General features: G+C 42.5%; 1 protein-coding gene across 1 annotated transcript in view; it reads left to right on the top strand.

Moving 5' to 3' along the window:
• LOC124613151 (protein argonaute-2) overlaps positions 1 to 25,459 on the top strand; it is a 222,587-nt gene that overhangs the window by 18,048 nt on the left and 179,080 nt on the right. The window lies entirely within an intron of this gene.

Genomic DNA, 25,459 nt, shown 5'->3' with positions numbered 1-25,459 from the left:
GTCGGGGCCGCCACCTTTAAATACCGGCTCCTTGACCAATGTTCCAGCTTTACGGCCGAGCTTTTTGCTCTCCATCAGGCCGTTCAGTATGCCCGCTGCCACCGCCATTCATTGTATGTACTCTGCACTGACTCAGTGCTCTTCAGAGCCTTGGGGCTCCTTATCCGGTCCATCCCTTGATTCAACGGATACAGCAGTCCCTCCATTCTTTCGCTGATAATGGCGGTTCTGTCAGCTTTCTGTGGGTTCCCGGACATGTAGGAGTGCCTGGGAATGGGGCTGCGGATGCTGCAGCCAAGGCTGCAGTCCTCCTGCCTCGGCCAGCCTCCCATTGTGTCCCGTCATCTGACGTTCGTGGGGATGTATGTAAGAGGCTTGTGTCGTTGTGGTGGGATGCTTGGTCTTCCCTCCAAGGAAACAAGCTCCGGGCAGTAAAACCGCTCCCAACTGCTTGGACAACTTCCTCCCGACCATCTCGGCGCGAGGAGGTCCTTCTGACCAGGTTGCGGATTGGGCATTGCCGGTTTAGCCACCGCTACCTGCTCTCCGGTGACCCAGCGCCGCAGTGCCCTTGTGGTCAGGCATTAACGGTGCGCCATGTTTTATTGTCGTGTCCCCGTTTTAGTCAATTTCGTGTTGTCCTGTCCCTGCCATCTACTTTACCGGATGTTTTAGCTGATGACGCTCGAGCAGCTGCTCGTATTCTGCGTTTTATAACTTTAACTGGCTTGACCAAAGACATTTAACCTTTTTACTTATTTACTCTGCATCTTTGTCAGGTCCTTCTGGTGTCCCCCCATCCCCTTGAGTTTTAGCAGATTCCATGTTCTCTAACACCAGTGACTGGGCGCTAATGACCTCAGCAGTTGAGCGCCCTTAACCCCTACCAAAAAAAAAAAAAGCCCTTAACCCCTACCAAAAAAAAAAAAAACCAAAGTCGTAACACATCTGAAATGTAACATCCACTGTTCAAAGTGCCGTCAATGCGAACAAGAGGTGACTGAGATGTGTAACCAATGGCACCCAATACCATCACGCTGTGTGATACACCAGTATGGTGATGACGAATACACGCTTCCAATGTGCGTTCACCATGATGTCGCCAAACACGGATGCAACCATAATGATGCTGTAAACAGAATCTGGATTCATCTGAAAAAATGACGTTTTGTTATTCGTGCACCCAGGTTCGTCATTGAGTATACCATCGCAGGCGATCCTGTCTGTGATGCAGTGTCAAGGGTAACCGCAGCCATGGTCTCCATGCTGCTGCAAACATCGTCAAACTGTTCGCGCAGATGGTTGTTGTCTTGCAAATGTCCCCATCTGTTGACTCAGGGATTGAGACGTGGCTGCACAATCTGTTACAGCCATGCGGATCAGATGCCTGTCATCTCGACTGCTAGTGATATGAGGCCATTGGGATCCACACACACAAAATGTCATTCATCTTTCATCATTTAAAAAATAAAAGTGTTCCAAGAAAAGTTTTTCATTCTACAGCACTTCCGGAAGTCAAGGACACTGCCAAAACGGGACATCATAAGTGGGGTAGAGCAAGCCATAAGGAGACTACCTGAAGAGGCTGCGGAAGAAGTAAGAAGAGGTGTCTGCAAAGTACTAGACAAAGCAAAGATGCTGAAGAATAACATTTCGGCGGCAGGACACAAGGCACTATGGGCACTCCCTGATTGCAGGCTCCCAGGCTGTGCTGAGATGGTAGCCACTGTCGTGGTTGATTAGATTGTCGTGTAACCATATTTCTATGGGCTCATTGATTACTGAGTCCCAAAATTCGTTTTTACTGCATATTTTCTTTGTGTCCCCGAAATCGAAGGTGTGCTTCCCCACAATACTATGTTCCGCCACAGCAGCAGATTTGTTGGTCTGACCCAAGCGTACATGCCTGATGTTTTCATTTCGACGCTGTGAGATGCAATGCTGCGTCTGTCCTATGCATTGCATCCCACATTTGCAACCGATCTAGTACACACCAGGTGCTGTCAGACCTAGTGGATCCTGTGGATCCTTGGTTGAACCGAGAAGGTCTTTGATTTTTCCCGCTGCACGGAAAACGGTCTTCACTTTATGTTTCTGGAGAATTCTCGCAATCTTGGCTGTTGGAGGACCCATATATGGCTAGAACGCACAGCCCATTCTTCGTTTTCATCCAGTCTCTCGTATCTTGTTGTCGGTCTTCAGAGCTCCCATTATTTGTATCACACTGTATCCATTTTTCTTGAAGGTGTTCTTGAGGTGTTGCAATTCTCCTGGCAAACTTGCATTATCACAGATGGACCTGGCTCTGTGCACTAAGGTGTTGAGTACAGAATTGCATTGCGCAGGGTGGTGGCAGCTGTTGGCATTAAGGTATAGGTCTGTGTGGGTTTCTTTCTGTACACTGCGTGTCCCAGCATGCCGTCCATGTTCCTTGTGATCAGGATATCCGGAAAAGGTAAGCTTCTGTTCTCTTCTATCTCCATGGTAAATCTGATATTTCCATGTGTACTATTGAGGTGTTGATGGAAATCTAGCAGTTTGTTCCTGCTATGTGGCGTACCTGTAGAAGGCTTTTGGCTTGTGTTTAGCAGTGTCCAGTGCCAGCTTTCCGAAGTGCTCCATGTGTAGGTCAGCTATGCCTGGGGTGCTAGGGGGAAGCCCATAGCTATACCATCTATCTGTTTGTAGAACTTTCCACCACATTTGAAATAGGTGGTGGTTAGAACATGGCAAAAGAGCTTGATGATGTCCTCTTCAAAGTGTTCTTCGAGTAAAGTCAGGGAGTCTTCTATTGGTACTTGTGTGAATAAGGATGTCATATCGAAGCTGACTAGTAGGTCTTCATTTTCCAGCCTCATTCCCTGTCATACCTTCACAAACTCAGCCAGGTTTTTCACGTGGTGTGGACCGTAACCCACCTAGGATTTAGCATCTGTGATAAATGCGTAACAATACCATATGTCGGCTAGTTCATAGTGATCAAAATAGGTCGTAATGGGACACGTTCTTTCTGGTCCTTCGGGAGGCCATAGGGACGTGGTGGTGCTAGTGCCCTCAGGTATAGCTTTCTGATGATATTCTTCTCTAGTCCGGAGTTGCTGAGCATCTCAACGGTCTTGCGAGTCACTGTTGTGGTGTGGTCCTTCCCTAGTCGTTTGAAGGCTGGATCCTGCAGGAGGATGTTGATTTTTTGTCGATAGTCTTCTGATATAAGCAGCGCAGTCGGGTTTCCTTTGTCCACTGCCAAGACCACTGTGTCCTTGTCCTCCCTGAGTTCCCATAGTGGCTTGTGTTCTGCTGCCGAAATGTTATTCTTCGGCATCTTTGCTTTGTCTAGTACTTTGCAGAAGTCTGTTCTTTCTTCTCCTTGGAACCGGGGCGGAGTTTAGACCCTTGGACAGCACCTCTTGTGTTGGCCCATCCAGTTCCTTGTTTGTTAGATTAATAACCACCTTGTTGTTGTCGCACTTCTGGAAGTCAAGGACCCTGCCAAAGCGGGACATCATAAGTGGGGTAGAGCAAGCCATAAGGAAACTACCTGAAGAGGTTGGAGAAGAGGTAAGAAGAGGCGTCTGCAAAGTACTAGACAAAGCAAAGATGCTGAAGAATAACATTTAGGCGGCAGGACACAAGGCACTATGGGCACTCAGAGAGTGAAGACCATTTTCTGTGCAGCTGGAAAAATCAAAAGACCTTCTCGGTTCAACCAAGGATCCACAGGATCCACTAGGTCTGACGGCACCTGGTGTGCACTACATCGGATGTGAATGTGGATGCAATATATGGGACAGACACAGTGTTGCATCTCACAGCGCCGCAATAAAAACATCAGGCATGTACGCTTGGGTCAGACCAACAAATCTGCTGTGGCAGAACATAGTATTGAGGGGAAGCACACCTTCCATTTCGGGGACACACAGAAAATATCGAGTGCAAATGGATTTTGGGACTCTGTACTCTGTACTCAAACGAGTCCACAGAAAGATATTTACATGACAACCTAATCAACCACGACAGTGGCTACTATCTCAGCACAGCCTGGGAGCCTGCAATCAGGGAAATCAGAGAAGAACGTTCCGTTCCACCAAGGGCCACGGACGGAGAGGACAGAGATGGATGCCGGGACACGAACCCCGCACACGTGTCCTCAGCATTGTCTGGGCCGCCTCTATACGTGGAGCGTCACGATTGGTTTTCACTTTTCTGCTACCAAGTCAGTTTGCGTCAACTTCTGGCGGTATAAGGCGTTTCTTCCACGGTCCTTACGACTGGGCCAAAATGCTCTCCCATTCGTGAATGCAATGAAATTCTTAGGGCTGACGTTCGATGGGAAACTCAGTTGGTCTCCCCACATGTCCTATCTGGTTGCACGCTGCACCTGGTCCCTCAATGCCCTTCGTGTATTTAGTGGTATTTCTTGGGGAGCTGATCGGACTGTCCTCCTCTGCCTCTATCAATCTCTTGTCCGCTCCAAGTTGGATTATGGATGCATTGTCTACTCCTCTGCATGGCCATCTATCTTAACACCGTCTAAATACAATTCACCATTTAGGGATCTGTCTCGCCACTGGTGCCTTCCGTACTAGCCCAGTTGAGAGTCTATACGTGGAATCTGGTATACTACCACTGTCATACAGGCGTGACATTCTACTCAGTAGGTATGCGTGTCGGCTTCCTTCCAAGCCAGGCCACCCAACCTTTGACCCTCTTTTTTTATGACATTCTTGACCCCCAATACAAGATCTACGTTTCTTCTCTGCAGCCTCCCAGTATCCACTTTTGTCACCTGCTTCCTCAGGTGCAGTTCACACTTCCTGCCACTTTCTGAATGGGCGAGAGGCCTTCACCACCTTGGCTTCAGGCACATGTTTGTGTTCATTTTGACCTCAGCTTGTTCCCGAAGGATTCAACTCCAGAGCTGACCTGTCAATGCAATTTTCTAGAATTTCGCTCACAACTTGCCGATAGCGTATTTTTGTACACTGATGGTTCCAAGTCTGCCCACGGTGTTGGCTGTGCTTTTGTCATTGGGGATGATATGTTTTAATACCGGCTTCTTGATCAGTGCACAATTTTTACCGCAGAGCTTTTTGCCCTCTTATCAGGTTGTTCACTACGTTCGTGGGCACCAGCTCACTGGCTGTGTGATCTGCTCTGACTCCCTCGGTGCCCTTCAGAATTTGGATGATCCAGATCCAGTCCACCGAGCCGTTTGACAAATCCAGGACTGCCTTCATTTGTTCCTGAATGGGGGAGCCCAAGTGATGTTCATGTGAGTTCCTGGCCTTGTTCGTTTGCGTGGGAATGACGCTGCTGATGCTGCAGCCAAGGCCGCAGTCCATCTCGGTCGGCCTGCCTCTTACTCTGTTCCCTCGCAAGATATTCGTAATTTTTTCTATCGGTGCATCAAGTCAAACCTCTCCCAACAGCCTGGTCGACTTCCTGCTGGCCGTCTCGCCGTGAGGAAGTAATGTTTGCTCAGTTGTGAATAGGGCACTGTTGCTTTAGTCACCGCCACTTGTTTAGTGGTGACCTTGCACCCAGCTGTCTTTTCTGTAGCCAGCCATTAACAGTCAGACATTTCCTGATCTTCTGCCCCTATTTTAGCTACTTATGTCTCAGGGCCAGATGCCGCCCGCTCTGCCGGACATTTTAGCGGATGACGTGCTAGCTGTGGCTCGTGTTTTAAGTTTTTTTAAAAGCAGTAAGATGACAAAAGAGATTTGATTTCTACCTGGTGTCTCCTGTGGCTTGTCGACATCTTTTAGATACCCTTCCCGCCCCCCTCCCCCCCTCCCCGTATTGGACCTTGAAACAGTTTTTTGCCCTCGCGGTTCCAGGTTCCAGCATTCTGTGGTTCTATACTGGGCGCCTATGACCTTAGATGTTTTGCGCCCAAACACGCCCCCCCCCCCCCTCCCCTTTTCAAAAAAAAAAAAAAAAAAAAAAGGCCAACGTTGTTTGTAAGCTGCTGGAACGTATGGTGTGTCGGCGATTGGGTTGGGTCCTGGAGTTACGTGGCCTACTGGCTCCATGTCAGGGCGGCTTCTGCCAGGGTCGCTCTACCACTGATAATCTTGTGCCCCTCGAGTCTGCCATCCAAACAGCATTTTCCAGACGCCAACACCTTGTTGCCGTCTTTTTATGATCTACACAAAGCTTATGACACCACCTGGCCATATCATATCCTTGCCACATTATACGAGTGGGGTCTCCGAGTCCCACTCCTGATTTTTATCCAGGGTTTCCTGTCGTTCTGTACTTTCCGTGTCCAAGTTGGTGCCTCCCATAGTTCCTCCATATCCAGGAGAATGGGATCCTGCAGGACTCTGTATTGAGTGTAACGCTATTTTTAGTGGCCATTGACGGTCTAGCAGCAGCAGCAGCTGTAGGGCCGTCCGTCTCACCCTCTGCATTTTGTACTGCTCCACCAGTACTGGTGTTCCTGAGCGGTGCCTGCAGAGAGCCATCCACAAGACGCAGTCATGGGCTCTAGCCCAAGGCTTCCAGTTTTCGACCGCTAAGTCATGTGTCATTCACTTCAGTCAGCGTCGTACCGTTCATCGGGAACCAGAAATTTACCTTCATGATGATCCACTCACTGTAGTGGAGACATATCGATTATTAGGACTTGTTTTCGACACTCGATTGACTTGGCTACCTCATCTTCATCAACTTAAGCTGAAGTGCTGGCTGTACCTCAATGCCCTCCACTGCCTGAACAACAGCAGCTGGGGTGCGATCGCTCTACTCTGCTGCAGATCTACAAAGCCCTTGTTTAATCCCGCTTTGACTAGGGGAGTCTGATTTATGTTTTCGGCAGTGCCTCAGCGTTGACCCCGTGCACCACTGTGGCGTTCGCCTAGCGACGGGAGCTTTTAGAATGAGTCCGGTGACCAGTGTCCTGGTGGAGGCCGGAGTCCATTCATTGCAGATCCGACGTGCACAACTGCTCGCCAGGTACATTGCACACATTCGTAGTTCTCCTGAGTATCTGAATTACCATCTCCTTTTTCCACCCACGGCAGTTCATCGCCCACATTGGCAGCCCAGGTCAGGCCTAATGATTGCGATCGCATGTGATCCCTTCTGTCTGAACTGGAGTCCTTCCCTTTACCACCTCCCATCCAGGTACGTCCGCATACACCTAAGCCGCAGATTCATCTGGACCTTTCGCATGATCCTAAGGACTCAGTTACTCCTGCCGCTCGCCGCTGTCACTTCATCTCGATTCTTGACGTGTTCTGGGGCTCTGAAGTGGTTTACACTGAAGGCTCGATGGCTGATGGTCATGTTGGCTTTGCCTACGTCCACAGAGGCTATTTTGAACAGCATTCCTTGCCCGATGGCTGCAGTGCTAGTAGCAGGGAATCGTTTCTTCTCTGTACTGACTCCTTGAGCAGCCTACGTGGTATCGACCAGCGCTACCCTCGCCATCCTTTGTTAGCGTCCATCCAGGAGTTCATCTATGCCCTGGACGGGTCCCGTTCTTCAGTGGTGTTTGTGTGGACCCCAGGACACCTCAGCATCCCAGGCAACAAACTTGCCGACAGGCTGGCCAAACAGGCTACGTGCAAACTGTTTCTGGAGATGGGCATCTCTGAACCTGACCTGCATTCTGACTTACACCGTAGGGTTTTTCGGTTTTGGGAGACGGAATGGCATAACAGTACTCACAACAATGTGCATGTCATTAAGGATACTACGAATGTGTGGAAGTCTTCCATGCATGCCTCTCGCAGGGAATCAGTTGTCCTCTGCCAGCTCCACATTGGCCACACTTGGGCAACCCACAGTTACCTCCTGCACGGTGAAGACCCGCCTGAGTGTTGGTGCGGCACCTGGTTGACAGTGGCCTTTATTCTGATGCAGTGTCCCACTTTGACTGCCCAGCGATGAAATCTTGGGTTACCGGAGTTGTTGCCGCTAATTTTATCTGACAACGCCTCATCAGATGATTTAGTTTTATGTTTTATTCGTGAGAGTGGTTATTATCATTTGATCTAAGTTTTGGCACATGTCCATTGTCCCTCTGCGTCCTCCATCCTAGTGCTTCTAGGGTGGGGGTTTTAATGTGTTCCAGTGTGGCTGGCTTCTCCTTTTTTATTCTCATGGTCAGCCATGGTAATCTGCTTTGTTGTTTTAATCTCTTCATCCCGTTTCTTGCATTTCTGTGGTTTTCTTGACCCTTTTGTCCATTTACATGTTTGTTGCCATTTATCGTTCTTGTGATTTTTCCTTTCATTCTGTTTTGAGTTGTCAGTCTCGTTTGTTTTATTCTCACACTTGTGGCATTGTTTCATTCGGAACAAGGGACTGATAACCCCATAGTTTGGTTCCTTTCCCCCTCTTTTAATCCAACCAATCCCCTTTAGTCTGCGGGAGAGTTTTTATTTCTAGATTTGGGGGGGGAGAGGAGGTTTCCCCTGGCAGAGACATCACGTACACTATGCATGCATTCAAGAATCAACTTATGATTTTTTGGAAATCAATTTAGAATGCGTTCAAAAATGTTTGAAAACCAACTGGGATGCCTTTCAAAATCATATGAATAACCGATAGACAAGTGTGCGCTGGATGTGAGCCGCTTTCTGAAATAAAGTGAGGAAACACACACACACACACACACACACACACACACACACACACACACATACACCTTTATAGATCTGGGCCTGTCTGGACGTCCATTGCTCTTCATCTCCATTTTCAGTGTGCGTTTTCTGACGAATGGCTATGTCAGATCGATTTTTCTTGAAACTACTAAGGATCTGGGTAATGTTGCCCAGCTCTCTTGTCAGTACAGACTCAAGAGTTGCTACTTCTTCGTTTTCATGTTATTCAGTGCAAGTGTTTAAGATCCAGGAAAATCCTCACGGGGTCAGGCTGCCATGTTGTCTGTCTCTAGGTTTGTGCCTTAGAGTGACTGTTCTTTAGCATCCCCAAGGTGAACATGTAACTTTTTCCGAGTGCTACAGACATTAATAGTCATTGTGCCCCTGTACACAGTGAAGCAGAAGACATCCGGCACCAACTTTGTGTGCGAGTTTGCAGATTTTTTAATGAGATACTGCAACTGCTGATCGATAAAGTTGTAATCTTGTTTTCCACACAAACTAATATTTAAGCCTATCCTTGATTTGGTTGAAATTATGTTTTAAGCTGTGTCAAAATTTATAAATTCTAAACAAAATTGTTATTGAAAATCATTGTTCTGCTATACAATTTTGTTCGTGATTTGGATGTGATCCATTGTGCTGTATCAACTTATAAAACCAGTTCTTTTCTTCATTCAAATCCATTGTGCCTTTTATTATTGTGGGTAATAATTTTAGTAAATGTCATGTACCCTCATGTTCAGGAAAAAAACCCACCTTGAATGACTAGAGATAGGACATTTGAATTCACAGGACGTGTATATTAGTATGTTCTGCAGAAATGAGTAATATCTCAGTCACCTTGGTTCAGCTTCTTTCCTGCTTCTTGATAACTTGTTTCATGAGTGATGGCACCGAATGGCTTACTGTGGTGTAGCCATCTGTGTTGCATTCAACTGGTTACAAAGTTCATCTGTGGCGATTGGACGTGGGTCACAGTGCTGCACCTGTTGTTTCATCATATTCCACACATTTCGACTGGCGACAAGTCTAGTGATCTTGCTGGCCAGGGCAAAGGGCTAACATTCTGTGACACTATGAAGGCACCTGTTCGTGCAGCAACATGTGGTCGTCCATTGTCTTACTGAAAAATAGCATCTGGGTGTTGTGCAGGAAGGGTATGGCTACGGGTTGCAGGATGTCATTCACGTAGGTCACACAGGTCACAGTGCCCTGGACAGGCACCAACTGTGATTTGTGGTTGTGCCCAATAGCACCCCACACTATAAGGCATTGAGTTGGCACTATACGTCTTAAGTGAATGTAGTCACAGTGTTGTCACTCCCCCTGTCTGCAGCGAACCAAATTGTGGGCATCATTAAAAAGAAACCCAGAACCTGGATTCATTCGAAAACACTATCTGATTCCATCTTTGTCCCTAGTGACCTCATCCCACACAACATTGCCGTATAGTATGTTTCTGTATATTCGTCAAAGATTGGTGGTGAAGTACGTAACCCACATTGTAATAAACGACAACAGACAGTCACCCTTGATAGTGTACAATGTTTTCCACTGTTCCACTGTTGTGACAGAGCCGAGGAGGATGCAGACCTGTCGTGGAATGCCATTCAGATGAGGTGTTGATCTTCTCGGGAGGTGGTCTGGGTGGTGCGACCTGACCCATCTTGTCTTGTTCTGTGGCCTTCTGTGAACCATACTGCCGAAACACGTTGAGCCACACAAGCAGCAATTTCCTGGATGGATGCAGACTTTCTCTCATGCCAATAATGCGCCCTCTTTGAAACTCAATAATTTGATGGTACGGTGTATGCATTCGTCTACGAGACATCTTTCGCATCCGCTCAATTGCACTGAAGCATTACCTTTGTTTTATAGTGACAACAAGAGTCCCAGACACATTTTACCAGTAGGTGATGTTGCACCGTGATATTGATGTTGACCCTGAACCCTTGGGCCGACATGGTTCAAATGCTAATCATTTCTGCAGGACATACTAATGTACATGTTCTGTGAATATGAACATGCTATAACCAGTTGTTCGAGGTGTTCTATTTTTTTTTTCAAATGAGTGCAGTCCAGCAGATCAGTATTTCTTATTTTTGCTTCTTTTCTTGCGAAGAAAAATAATTACACCATAGTTCTAGTTTTCCTCAAAACTAAATCTGTGGTGTAATTTCTTTTCTTCTTTCACATCCTTTTTGTAAATAATCTTGCCACATACTGCTGTGTTATTTTTTCCTTCAGTTTTAATAATTTGTATTAGGACACCAGTTTCCTCTCTTCATTCCTTTAACGGCTTTATACACCTTATTTGCAGTTATGTCTGTATATTATTATTTTGATTGTCGACAATATGAAAAGTATAGATTGCAACTCACCACATGGAGGAGGCATTGAGTGGCAGACAGGCATATACAAACAGACAGCTGGCTAGAATTCCATTCTGGATTTTCCGATGTTTTATTGTCATTGTCAACTTTGTTTGATTCTGTTGTAATGGAATAAAACTGTTATATCACACACATTATATCTATAAACTGCATACATCATCAACGCAGAGCAACACTATAACAACACTTGGATTGTCTTGTTAAGTAATGTCAAAGGTAACCCAGTCTTGACATAGAAATGGAAGGAGTTGAATAAATAAAGGAACTTTTCTCCATGTGTTTATCTCTGAACATTCCCCTCCTCGAAATGATATCTGAAAGTAACCACGTTTATCATTTTGAATGTAGCTTTCTCTCTCTCTCTCTCTATACCCCCCCCCCCCCCCCCCCCCCCCAGTGATGTTGGTGTTATTCTGATTCCACAGCTTTGTTAACAAGTCTTGTTGAATTTTATGTATCAAAATGTATTGAATGTCTGTCATTCCATCAATTATTTTCTCCCTGATGAAATGATGTTTTATGTCAGTATGATTTGTTCTTGATTTGTCCGTGTGATTCTTATAACGTATTGATTGCTGCTTGATTGTCACAACACACGGATGTTCATTCTCCAGCATTTTTTTCGGGTCAAGGCTCTTCCGTAATTCCCACATTTACCACCTCTCTTACACAGGCTGCCACTGACGCGAATTCTGCTACTGTAGTGCTCAATGCAATTGCAGTTTTTTTCATACTCTTCGAGTATGCAGGAGATCCTACTAGTAATATCACAAATCCTGTAGTACTTTTGTGGTCATCTACGAAAGTAGCCCAATCAGCATCAGCGAATGCTTCAGATGATTGACCAGTGGCATAATATGCGAGTTTGTTATGCGCTGTTTAGTTTCTGTATTTTTGTACCCCTTTTTGCTGTATTCCAGTGGTTCATAGTAAGTTTTTAACTAGTGAATTGTGAAGTCTACCATGGTAGTGTCTGCTCTGTATGCTCACACCATCTCAGATATTTACATACATCAAAAAAAGTTTTGCATCACCTCGGTTCTGAGAGTTCCGGAACCTGAAGAGAAAATTTGAATAGAGATTACCATAAACATCACTTCCGCCCTTTTTATTGCTCATGAAAACCACACATCCACACATTGCATGTTGTACCACCATACAGCGAGACCTTCAGAGGTGGTGGTCCAGAATGCTGTACACACTGGTACCTCTAATACCCAGTAGCATATCCTCTTGTATTGATGCATGCCTGTATTCATCGTGGTATACTATCTACTAGTTCATCAAGACACTGTTGGTCCAGATTGTCCCACTCCTCAACAGCGATTCAGTGTAGATCCCTCAGAGTGGTTGGTGGGTCACGTTGTCCATAAATAGCCCTTTCTAATCTATCCCAGAAGAGTTCAATAGGGTTCATGTCTGGAGAACATGCTGGCCACTCTAGTCGAGCGATGTCGTTATCCTGAAGGAAGTCATTCACAAGACGTTCATGATGAGAGCATGAATTGTTGTCCATAAAGACAAATACCTCGCCAATATGCTGCCGATTTGCTTGCACTATCGGTCAGAGGATGGCATTCACGTATCGTACAGCCGTTACAATGTCTTCCATGACCAGCAGCGGCGTACTTAGGGCCCATCTAATGCCACCCCAAAACAGCAGCTAACCTCCACCTTGCTACACTCGCTGGACAGTGTGTCTCAGGTGTTCTGCCTGAGTGGGTTGCCTCCAAACATGTCTCCGACGATTATCTGGTTGAAGGCATATGTGACATTCATCGAAGAAGAGAACGTGATGCCAATCCTGAGCGATCGATTCAGCATGTTGTTGGGTCCATCTGCACCGCACTGCATGGTGTCGTTGTTGCAAAGATGGACCTTGCCATGGATGTCGGGAGTGAGGTTGCGCATTGTGCAGCCTATTGTGCACAGTTTTGAGTCGTAACATGACGTCCTGTGGCTGCACAAAAAGCATTATTCAACATGGTGGTGTTGCTATCAAGGTTCTCCGAGCCATAATCCATAGGTAGCCATCCACTGCAGTAGTAGCCCTTGGGAGGCCTGAGCGAGGCATTTCACCGACAGTTCCTGTCTCTCTCTATCTCCTCCATGTCTGAACAACATCGCTTTGGTTCATTCAGAGACGCCTGGATACTTACCTTGTTGAGAGCCCTTCCTGGCACAAAGCAGCAATGTGGATGCGATTGAACTGTGGTATTGACTGTCTAGGCAAGGTTGAACTACAGACAACACAAGCCATGTACCTCCTTCCTGGTGGAATGACTGGAACTGATCGGCTGTCAAACCTCTTCTGTCTAATAAGTGCTGTCAATGCATGGTCGTTTACATCTTTGGGCTTGTTTAGTGACATCCCTGAACAGTCAAAGGGACTGTGTCTGTGATACAATATCCACAGTCAATGTCTATCTTCAGAAGTTCTGGGAACCGGAATGATGAAATTTTGTGTGTGTGTGTGTGTGTGTGTGTGTGTGTGTGTGTGTATTGGTATGATACTGGAAAATCCTAAGTGGAACATAAGCACCGGACAGAATAAAAGTAGTGTCATTCAGTGTGAAGAGCCCTAAATTTAAACACAGTCCCCACCTGATCAACTCCAACTTTGATGAAATTTTTACAGGATGTTCATGTGGTTCTTACACGAAGCCATGCCAAATTACAACTTGGTAAGTAGTGTGGTGGGGGTACTAGCTTTACTTTTGTAAAGACCAGTTTTCCTCTAACTCAATGTATATGAATGAATCTTTACTGTTGTTTGTGATACCTATGTGTAAACCTGAAGATTCTGCTCAACCTTTTGGGTACAACAACCTAGTTGCTGAACATGCGCTGTGTTTACAGCAGATATATCAAAATTTTCTGACGGAGTTGCTTGTAAATCTTGTCGTAACTAATTTGGGCCCTGTTTTGGCTGCTAGTATCTTATGATAGAATGACTTTCTGATGCTGTTTTTTTCCTCATTTATAGCTAGCCAGAATGTCATAAGCCAGTGCAAGTGGTATCTTAATTTCTCAGATAATTACTGAGATGTCCAAGATTAAAGATGATGTAAAAAAAATTATTCATCAGTGCTTGTCTTGGTTTTCAAAAGGCTATATCTCGAAAGCGTCATCATGGTTTTGATTTTACTTTGTGCCATTGAAAAGAGCTAATTTTGTTTGATCGGGAAAAGTTTGTTGCATTTTTAACCAAACCAGCTCAGAGATAATAAAGTAGTTCAGAAACAGGCTGTGACTGCTATTGCAACCAAAGAATGTGTGGACTTTCTGAATATTCACATTTGAAAATTATGTAAAATTTATCAATGCTGTTACTAGTTATATTTTTTAATTAAAAATTAATTAATGTTGTCTTTGACTTTTATAATTGTTTCTGTTCATTTACATTGTTTCTGAACTATTTTGGAATTTGTCACCACACTTTTCACAACCTGTGAACATGCAATTTTTTGTGAAAATATCCAGCATACAGTCTTTGGACCCCAAATCACATGGTATTTTAGCAGTTAACCGTTTGTAATCATCTTTAATTGGATTGATTGGAAGCATCAGTTTTACGTTTTGGCGAATAGTAAAGGTATAGTCTGAATGTGTTCCTGCAGCTTGTACTTAGATGCACCATTATGGTCTAAATTCACAGAGTATAGAAAATTCAATTTTCTATCCACTCTAAAGTCCATAAGCAGCAAACATGTCTTTCAAACTGTTTGACAACAAATACTTTGGCATTGAAGCTTTCTTTCCATCTGCTGTAATAGACAAGTCCCCCCCCCCCCCTCCCCCTCCGCAGGGAAATCTGGCCAAATTTTTCATTCTGATAAAATCCCAGTACTCTCCTTTGCAGCTTATGGATTCTTCTTGCCACATTTATTCTCTGGCAGTGCTTGCATGCCATTTTCTGCCTTTTACTTTCTAGCTGGTTTTGCCATCAATTCTGAAACACTGAGCTCCTGCATCATTTCTTTTATAGTCCAAATTTGAGATGATAATGTCAAAATCTGCAATTTTTCTGACTATTTTGACAGCCATAATTTTCTTCAGTTCTTTAATCAGCTAATTGTGATCTGAACATTGAGAACATGCTTTATGTGTGCCAGGTGTTTGAAAATCTTTTGGATTGAAGTTGCAGCAGCAGTTTTAGGTTCAGTTGGTTTATTTGTCTCACTTATCTTCCTTTTTGCATACCTTTTGCAGCCCTCATTGACACCTGTTGAAATTTCAGAGGGAGATCCTAACAGCAGTTAGACTTTTGCTGAGTGATTCTGATGGATGCGCTTCCTCTTCTTCATCTTTTGACTGCTGTATTGTAAAGAGTTGTTTTGTGCAAATTGGTATTGACATGTTGGGCACATTTTGTGACCTGGTTTAACATTGCTCTTTGTTGTAGTGCTTAACTGATCATTTGTTCCAAAGTAAGAACCCACAAGTCGTATTTCACTGAATAATTCTTTAGACTGAAAGGATTACACCAGAATTTGTGTAGAACAGGCTATATATGCCCCTGGACAACAGGGAGATCTGGGTAAAACCCGGGAATTTTTTCATCCAGGAGAAAACAGGGAAAAACTCGGGAGTATTTTAGAATTCTGGGAATTTTTCATTCTTTTAGTTTTCAGTTAAATTTTTGTAATTTTGACTGGTTGGTACCATACTATAACTAAGGATATTACTGTATCCTGCTACTGCAGAATAATACTTCAACAATAAAACATAAACGAAAGAAAAAAACGAAAATAACTTAAATTGCAAAGGAAATGCGCCATATACAGCAATGACACACAGTGCTCATGCAAGCGTCTGCCAACAGCAAAATGTGGCAAAGGCTTTAGGAAGACTATGGAATGCTTCATAACAACAAATTGCCTTTGATGAGCGTGTAGTCACAACTGTTTACATTAGATTCGTTTTAGAGTTACGAGCGGGCTCATGCGCTTGCGCAGTTGAGTCGCGTAGATTCTTCCGCTTTTGGCTACGGGAGTGTGGCTGTTAGCTGTGCAAGCAGTCGCAGCAAGCAGCTAGATGCTACCGGGAAAAGGGGGCACCAAATTCATATTCTTGAGGAAAAGAACTAGTTTCACAAAGCGCATAGCATCCAACGAACATTTGTCTGTCGATTATTCATATGATTTTGAAACGCTTCCCTGTTGGTTTTTGAACATTTTTGAACACATTTTAAGTTGATTTCTGAATGAATCATAAGTTGATTTTTGAATGCGTGATGACTCTGTCAGGAGAATCCTCGTCACATCTAGAAATAAACTATACGCAGACAAAAGGGGATGGGGCTGTACGAGCTGAGTGGAGTAAAGCCGAACGGATGAATGCCAATCGCTGTCTGATTATGTCGTTGATTGGGTTTGCGAATGATCAGCATTGTTATAATTACTAGCGAAACCTATAGATTCAGATTACCAGAATGGAAATAAATGACTGACAGGAATAACAGGTGAGAAAGATTACATATTATCTTCTCGGTGTATCCAAGAAAATGAAATTTTGACAAAAAATTTTTGGCCAGATCGCTACACTAGTTAGGACCAGTTGTACAGCCCCGGCTAGCAGCTGCTTAAGTTCTATTTTGGAAGTAACGCGGAAGATGTGTTATACAAACACATAATAGCACCTAACCAGAAAATATTCGCGGGATAACTAAACGTGTGATTCTGGCAGGGTTACAGAAGTTAATCGGCGAACAAATTTTGACAATGGCAGGAATAGCTACAGAATTGATGACAAGATTGTTTGTTAGAATGAGGAAGGAGAAGAAACAGGGACATCGCACAAATTATGGAAGAATAAGACGATTCCAAATTTATATAAAAATTTCTTAATACTACTTTTTGATCTCGTGCTTGAGAAACTGACGCATATGAATGAAACGTGAAACTATTTCCTAACATAAAGCTTTTTGCTTATAGTAGGCCTAATAGGCATTTGATATTGGTACTTCATGAATTATATTCTGTCTTGTTATAAAAATGGCCATTTGTGCCAAAACAGTCTCGTTTATTTGGTGCATGTTACAAAATTGCTGTAATATTAGAAAGGCCTGTTTTGTTTTATCTAGCAGACAGTGACAAAATAGATGTAATCAGATCGAGAAACCACACCAGTCACGAACTTTGATGAGGAATACATTCTTTTGCAGAAATGAAAGTGCGCCATGTAAAGCTGTAGCAAGATTAGAGAGGAAAAAATGCTAGGAGCTAGGGATTGAAGACAAGTGTAATTTCTTGCTCATCTCTTGCCTTTATTGGTTTTATGTATCCTATATTTAATTTTATATCACTCAAAACAGCAAGTTACTAGCTAATAGGCAATAAAGAGTGCAAATTTTCTGAAGAGTTCTTGTTCTCCCGATTACAAATAACCCCAACTGCTATTAATTGCTAGGTTTTTTTTAAAGAGGGGCAGGCTGTTAAAACTGCTGACTGGGAGCAGGAGAGGCACCACAGGACATTTCAATTTCCACTGTTCTGAATATAGTTTGATGGCATCCATTGCAAAATATACATGTTTCAACTTCACAGAGCGAAATACAGTGATGTGCGGTAGAAGAATGCTTTATGAAGAGGCATGGCACTGCACTTTGGCACATGTAAGACCAAATAATATGTTTTAACATTTCCTCAACACGTGCTCTATGTTTCAGACTTTTCAGAAAGATATGCTCTACAAGACGAACATATTTTTGAAAATTCGTTTTTTTTTTTTAGCATTGACCCGGTTCGCAAGTATCGTAGATCCGAGGCTGATGCGCAGAGCAGTCTGAGTTGTAGTGGGTAGTCTCCACGTGACCTGTGTTTCCATTTAGTGATTTTCCTGTTTCCCCCTCGTTTACTCTTACATCAAATGAAGACAAAATGGATATCTGTGGCCGGGAGCTATCAAGTGAATTAAAATGCATTCACATAATTATGGAAGACTAAGATATGTCATTAGTTTCAGATTTGATTTTATTTCCACTTTTCTGACAGTCAAGCATTAATCGCCGTGCGGAACAATGAAGTTATTTTTGTCTGTTTGCTAAAGAAATTTGACTTGTATAAACCTTTCCGCAGAGGCAGTCAATGTATTTGAAACGAAATGTTTAATTCCACAGTACTGGCTAGTTTCAACTGTTCGCTGCATTTCAAGTGCACGTTTTCATCTTCTAGCACATATGGCATTTTGCCATAATAAAGAACCAAACATGATATAGTACAGTACTGGTGCTCCAAGAAAATTTACATGCCGAAAACCACACTGAAAAGCTTAATATCAGGTCGAGGTCTACTTCATTGGTAATCTGGACATACAAATGTGCACCTAAGTATGCACTTTAAATGTGCACATTTTAGTATGGTTCACAAAATTCTGCTGCTCTTGGAGTATCCTGTGATGTCTTCTTTCTTTTATGACATAATACATGGTCTTTTAATATTTTAAATGTATGGACATACGTGCTTCCTACGTCACGACAGCTGCGCATGCGCGGTGTCGCCTGTTATCTGCGCTCTTTGGCAGCTGCTGAAACGAACCTATTTCTAACTGGTTGCGGGAAAATATTGCAGATGGTGGTTTGAAAAGCTTTACTTTCAAAGTAAATATCCTTTTACGTAAGTTGAACTATGTGCGAGAATGTACCATGAATTTATTAAATCACAGAGCATTTGACTCTCGTTTAAAAATCAACTCATTGATGATGAGCCATTTCGAAGAATTTCGAACCCTGAAGATCAGACATTTATGTCATTATTAAAAATTTTACTGGCACATTTGTGACGTATATCTTAAGTGAAACACGCGCAAAAAAGATCAACATCATATGCAAAAGCTTAGCTTCTCTTGCAGCTTATTAACCTTAGAGACCAATATTATATGTGAAAGCTTTGATTTTATTGTAGCAACACTATGTATATTAATTTAAACTATTACCTTTCCCTGTTTGCGTGGGACCGATGACCATAGCAGTCTGGTCCCTTTAATCCCCCAAACCAACCAACCTGTTTGCGTGTTCGTGCTACTTAACTGTGATGTTGCTGTTGGCTGACTACATCACGTGTCCTATGCTCTGAATATCCTCTGCCACCGGCTGGCGAGATCACATGACATGAGCCATGACTAGCTTACAAATGTGCATCGCTATCTCGATTTCACGGATTCGTAAAGTAACATGCGGTGTTTGGTGGAATTCCAATGTATACTTTCATAATACAAAAATACACAGTGTACATGTTGCTGCACATCAAAGATATTTCCAAAACGTATCTTTTTCCCTGTGTTTCATTTTCTAAAGTGCCGGGAAATTCTACGCCCATGTATAAAACCATAACCACTCAAAGGATTGATAAGGGAAAATATACTGCCACTTAACACGGAAAACGTGTGTGTTCACCCAGGAGAAAGTATATTTTTAACCAGGAAATCCGGGAATTTTTTTTTCCTTGTCTACGTATATACCCTGTAAAGGTTCAGATTATCCAAAGCATTGCTTTGTGATGAAAGCATATTTGGACATTTTCAACAAGACATATTCCACTTGTTCAATTAAGTAATATGTGCTGTTGTGCTGAAAATTCTTTTACTTCATTGAAACCTTTAAGAGTTGCAGATGGTGTCAGATGAATCACTGACTATGCAGTATTCAGACATGCCCAGGAGAAGTTTGTTTTCCACAAAGTGCATTAACACTATATGGAATGCGCATATGAGTTACTAACAATAATAATGCAAGAAACACATGTGGACAGAATTTACATAAATTTCTGCAAACTGTTCTACATTGATAAAGGAAAAATTGATTCTTGTCAACCTGTACAGCAGTTTTCTGGCCAGTCGTCTTATGTCAGTAGACAAAGTAACCTCATTGAGCTTCGGTTTATATAGTGGAGTTATTTTCAATGTATCAAATGAATATTTATTTGCAGGTGTCAAGTGAGCTTCTATATAAAATATGTTCCTATGAACTGTGGCTGAGAGCTGTATAATTTGTGAGATGATGTTAGTGATTCTTGTAGTATTGGTGGGAAAGGGATTGGATTATTAAATGTGACACGTTGCTGCTGTCTATCGTTGACAGTGTTGTGTAAAGCTGTGTAATAGATTTTTAGTCATGGGATGGTGAATTAATGAATGGCCAGTAGATAGTATAAATTCTTCCTTTAAGGAATTGCTGGCACTTGTAGAAAGGGATGAACTGAGTGTAGCTACTTACCACATTAGATCTTCCAAGGCTGGTGTGAACATGAGTGATGGAATAGGACTGATCGTGTTCAAATCTAGAACAGTGATCTGCTGCAATGCACAGCTTGATAGATGTTGAAATATGATAAAGTACTTTTGTTGCAGAAGACGACGATTTAAGCGTCTTCTGTGCCTTTTCAGATGGTTGGAGAGCTGAAGCAGGGCTGATGTGTTTCATATCTACATCTACATCCACATTTATACTCCGCAAGCCACCCAGCGGTGTGTGGCGGAGGGCACTTTACCTGCCACTGTCATTACCTCCCTTTTCTGTTCCAGTCGCGTATGGTTCGCAGGAAGAACGACTTTCGGAAAGTCTCTGTATGCGCTTGAATCTCTCTCATTTTACATTTGTGATCTCCTCGAGAGGTATAAGTAGGGGTAAGCAATATATTCGATACCTCATCCAGAAGTGCACCCTCTCGAAACCTGGTGAGCAAGCTACACCGCGATGCAGAGCGCCTCTCCTGCAGAGTCTGCCACTTGAGTTTGTTAAACATCTCCGTAACGCTATCACGGTTACCAAATAGCCCTGTGACGAAACGCGCTGCTCTTCTTTGGATCTTCTCTATCTCCTCCGTCAACCCGATCTGGTACGGATCCCACACTAATGAGCAATACTCAAGTATAGGTCGAACCAGTGTTTTGTAAGCCACCTCCTTTGTTGATCCACTACATTTTTTAAGGACTCTCCCAATGAATCTCAACCTGGTACCCGCCATACCAAAAATTAATTTTATATGATCATTCCACTTCAAATCATTCGGCACGCATACTCCCAGATATTTCACAGAAGTAACTGCTACCAGTGTTTGTTCCGCTATCACATAATCATACAATAAAGGATCCTTCTTTCTATGTATTTGCAATACATTACAGTTGTCTATGTTAAGGGTCAGTTGCCACTCCCTGCACCAAGTGCCTATCCGATGCAGATCTTCCTGCATTTCGGTACAATTTTCTAATGCTGCAACTTCTCTGTATACTACAGCATCATCCGCAAAAAGCCGCATGGAGCTTCCGACACTATCTACTAGGTCATTTATATATATTGTGAAAAGCAATGGTCCCATAACATTCCCCTGTAGCATGCCAGAGGTTACTTTAACGTCTGTAGACGTCTCTCCATTGAGAACAACATGCTGTGTTCTGTTTGCTAAAAACTCTTCAATCCAGCCACACAGCTGGTCTGATATTCCGTAGGCTCTTACTTTATCAGGCGACAGTGCGGAACTGTATCGAACGCTTTCTGGAAGTCAAGGAAAATGGCATGTACCTGGGAGCCTGTATCTAATATTTTCTGGGTCTCATGAACAAATAAAGCGAGTAGGGTCTCACACGATCGCTGTTTCCGGAATCCATGTTGATTCCTACAGAGTAGATTCTGGGTTTCCAGAAACGACATGATACGCGAGCAAAAAAACATGTTCTAAAATTCTACAACAGATCGATGTCAGAGATATAGGTCTATAGTTTTGTGCATATGCTCGACGACCCTTCTTGAAGACTGGGACTACCTGTGCTCTTTTCCAATAATTTGGAATCTTCCATTCCTCTAGAGACTTGCGGTACATCTCTGTTAGAAGGGGGGCAAGTTCTTTCGCGTACTCTGTGTAGAATCAAATTGGTATCCCGTCAGGTCCAGCGGACTTTCCTCTGTTGAGTGAATATCCCTCAAGCTATGAAATTTAATCCATTTATAGGGGAGGCAATGAAACTGACATTGTCAAATACCTATTGTCTGCATGTTATACTTGGATTCGGCTCTTCACTGTGGTATGCAGTTGGCAGCTCCAACTGTTGAACATTTTTACATAATAGCTCACTTGACAACAACAAATAAGTACTGGAAATAACTCCACTATACAAACACGAGCTCGGTGAAGTTATTTTGTCTACCAACAGAATTCTGTTCATATGCGTTTTTTGCATTGGTATTATTAGTAACCCATATCTGTATTCCATGTTGTGGTAACAAACTTTGACAGAAATTGACAACCCCCATGCCTACACATTGTGTCATCAATGATTGATAAGGCGCACAGTGGAGGGTTAATTTAACTTTGTAAACAGCCTGTAGTTGTTTCTTATGATCTAGTGGGGTAGGAAGGGTGGAGAATCGCTTGTTCGTTCTTCAGTTTCAAGACCTACGAAGGAGGGAATTGCATACTCGGAAGTCGACGACCTACCCTGCCTTGGTTTTCTACTCTCCACTCTCACCCCCACCTCTCCCCCCGTTACATACACAGTGCACAATTTACCCCTAAATATGGCTCTAATGTACTTAGGCGTGGTACATATTTAATATTTGTTCTTAACCCACTTCACAGAAAACAGTAATTTTTTACCATTGGAACACTTATTTTTAATAATCTGCAATTTTTCCGCCTGATCCAACATGGAAAATATTAATGCTACAGGTAAAGAGAATATGACATGTTTTGTAGGACATGTAGTGTTGTTTAACTTTGTGCTGGGAAACAATTGTCGCTATAAGCTATAGCTTTGAGTTATTCAAGAAAAACATAAAGTTACATTTAACATCCCCCTCCCCCTTATGCCAACACCCTGCTGGTGCAGATTTTTTATATGATCTTCATGACACTTTCCTCTACCACTGTACAAATATTTGCAACTACATGTTTTTCCCATATTCGACTTTTTTTGGTCTTTGTTGTTTGTACTACTAAGAAGTTGAGCAGATGCTACCTTAGACAATGAGCAACAATAAAGCAAACTTTACTCCAATCCGTTGTGGTGTGGTAGTATAGCTGCCTCCTATTATGATTAATATTAAAAGACAGTCAGAGATTGTAAAATGCTCTTTATCAGCTAAAAAGTGATGCATTTCACCGGGGTAGGGAATAATCAGGTTATTTTGTGCAATGGCTGTCATCAGTCATAGCAATGCAGAGTAAGACAACACTCATCAACTGTAAATATGAACCCAGAACAAATTGTCGGTGGCCGATCCACGCTCTCACAGTATGTGAACGAATTAAGAAACCTAGGACTGTCTTTTAATATTAAATCAAACTGGGAGCTTTATTTGTATCTATTGTGACATGGAAAAACTGCCTTTATAAAAGTATGCCTATTGGCTCCACCATAGTATTTTATTAAGCTGTAATTTGGCATGGCTTCCTGTAAGACCTATGTGTACACTAAGGTGCCTCAAGACAAAGGGAGAATTCACTTTTTTGTGAAATCAGATATGCATATATTGCACACATGCATTCTGTTGGACATTAGGAACTTGCATAATGAATATTGTGATTTAATTATGATAATTAGTGTTGACTCAATGCTAAACGTGAGATATGAAAATTTGTGCTGAGTAAATATGAAGTATTGCTGGGTAAAAAAACACCAGTATGCCCAAATTATGTTTATTTACTGTTTAGCAGGTAAAAACATTATTCCTTAACTTTTTTAAAGTTTGCATTTTGCAGTCAGGATAAATCTTCCAGTATTCTTGTATACGACATAGTAAAAATTTCTTTTGCTCCTCCTCAGTTATGATTAAACCATGAAAGTCGTGCGTCAACTTGACCACTCTTTTTTTAGCTTGTATCATCCACTACTCTCAGCATTGAAACTTTCTTTCTGGTTTCTTGTAACAAAACATTATTTGACCACAAAGTACGACATTTGTGGAGAAAACGGTCATAAATTTTAGGATAATGGGACAATGATAGGCTTCTGACTGAAATGAAGCTGTAGACGTTTTTCTCTGAGATAATAATGAGAAAGTCAGTTAACAGAATCGTGAAGTAAATAGAAAACTAAAGAAACAGCTTATGTATTTACTTATTTAACTTACCATGCAATGGGCTGCAATGTTCTTCCTTAGATGGGATGTAACACTTATCATGAGCTAATAAATTATCTTTCATTAAATTTTCAACCATTTTTACTTTAGTTCCTTGATCCACATCATCGTCGGACAATAGCAAGAAAGAAACTTCATCAGTCAAACACAATAACTGCTGGCTTATCTTCTGGAAAGCTGCATTTGAGAGGATTTTATCAGTTTTTGACTGTAATAAGCACAAATCTTGGGAGGGTGTTTTTACTGTCAAAATACGTTGGAGTCGTGGCTTGATATGGGATGTCAGAATGAACAGGCAAAGTCTAACAGTGCTGCTTTATCCTTGCTTGTAATTTTGAATTGATCAAGAAGTAACAATATTTTTAGGGAATAGATAGCTCTCACCATCCATCAAGGTAGGTGCATTGCATCTGGCGGTCAAATCTTAAATTTTCTCTGTGTATCTGCATCTACATGTATACTCCACAATTCCTCTCGGAGCAATATGTAGAGGGTTATAATATGTTCCTAGAGTTATCATTTAAAGCCAGTTTTTGAAACTTCATTAGAAGACTTTCTAGGAATAGTTTCCGTCTTATCTTAAAGAGAATGGCAGTTCCGTTCTTGCAGCATCTTGGTCAAAGAAACCTGTGATTGTTTGTGCTGCTGTTCTCTGTATACATTCAGTATCCTCTGCCAGTCATTTGGTATATATTCCACACACTTGAGCAATATTCTAGGATGGGTCGTACGAGTGATTTTTAAGCAATCTCCTTTGTAGGCTGATTGCATTTCCCTAATATTCTATCAACAAATTGAAGCTTGCTAACTGCTGTACCCACAGCTTAGCCTATTGTTCCTCCCACTTAAAAATATTACAGAAAGCTCTCTCAACTCTCAATAGTTGTCTCTGTCTGTTTCTTTTGTCAACTCAGTTTGGTAAAACTCGGAGGTGGTTTAAGTTTCAGTATCAGCCAGGTGCAGTGCGAGCTTCTCTTTACAGCACTGTATTTTTATATGGATTGACACTTTACCTGTTATCTCAGAACATTTCGAAGAGTGGGACATTAGGATTTGCTGTTAGTTGAGTGATTTCTATTTTGAACGCGCTTTCTAACACTGTCATATACATGATGGTGGCAAGCAAAAATAAGAAGCTTATGGGCACCGTTGATATAACCTGTATTTGAAGTTGTAGTATCACAAGAAAGATTTTCCACTATTGACTTCAAGATTTGAGTGTTCGATTGTGGTCCAAATAGCCTGGAACAGTTTGCATCCGGAAGAGCTTTCCAACCTAGGCATAGTAATAAGTTGTTCTTTATTTCCATATGAAATAACTGTTGAAAGATGATAATCTTTTCATCTCCAGTCATCTAAACCAGGCAACAGTT

Source organism: Schistocerca americana, chromosome 1 (assembly GCF_021461395.2).
Source record: "Schistocerca americana isolate TAMUIC-IGC-003095 chromosome 1, iqSchAmer2.1, whole genome shotgun sequence".
Taxonomy (NCBI): domain Eukaryota; kingdom Metazoa; phylum Arthropoda; class Insecta; order Orthoptera; family Acrididae; genus Schistocerca; species Schistocerca americana.
Note: the sequence above shows the minus strand (reverse complement) of the source record. Positions and strands in the feature narration are given on the sequence as shown.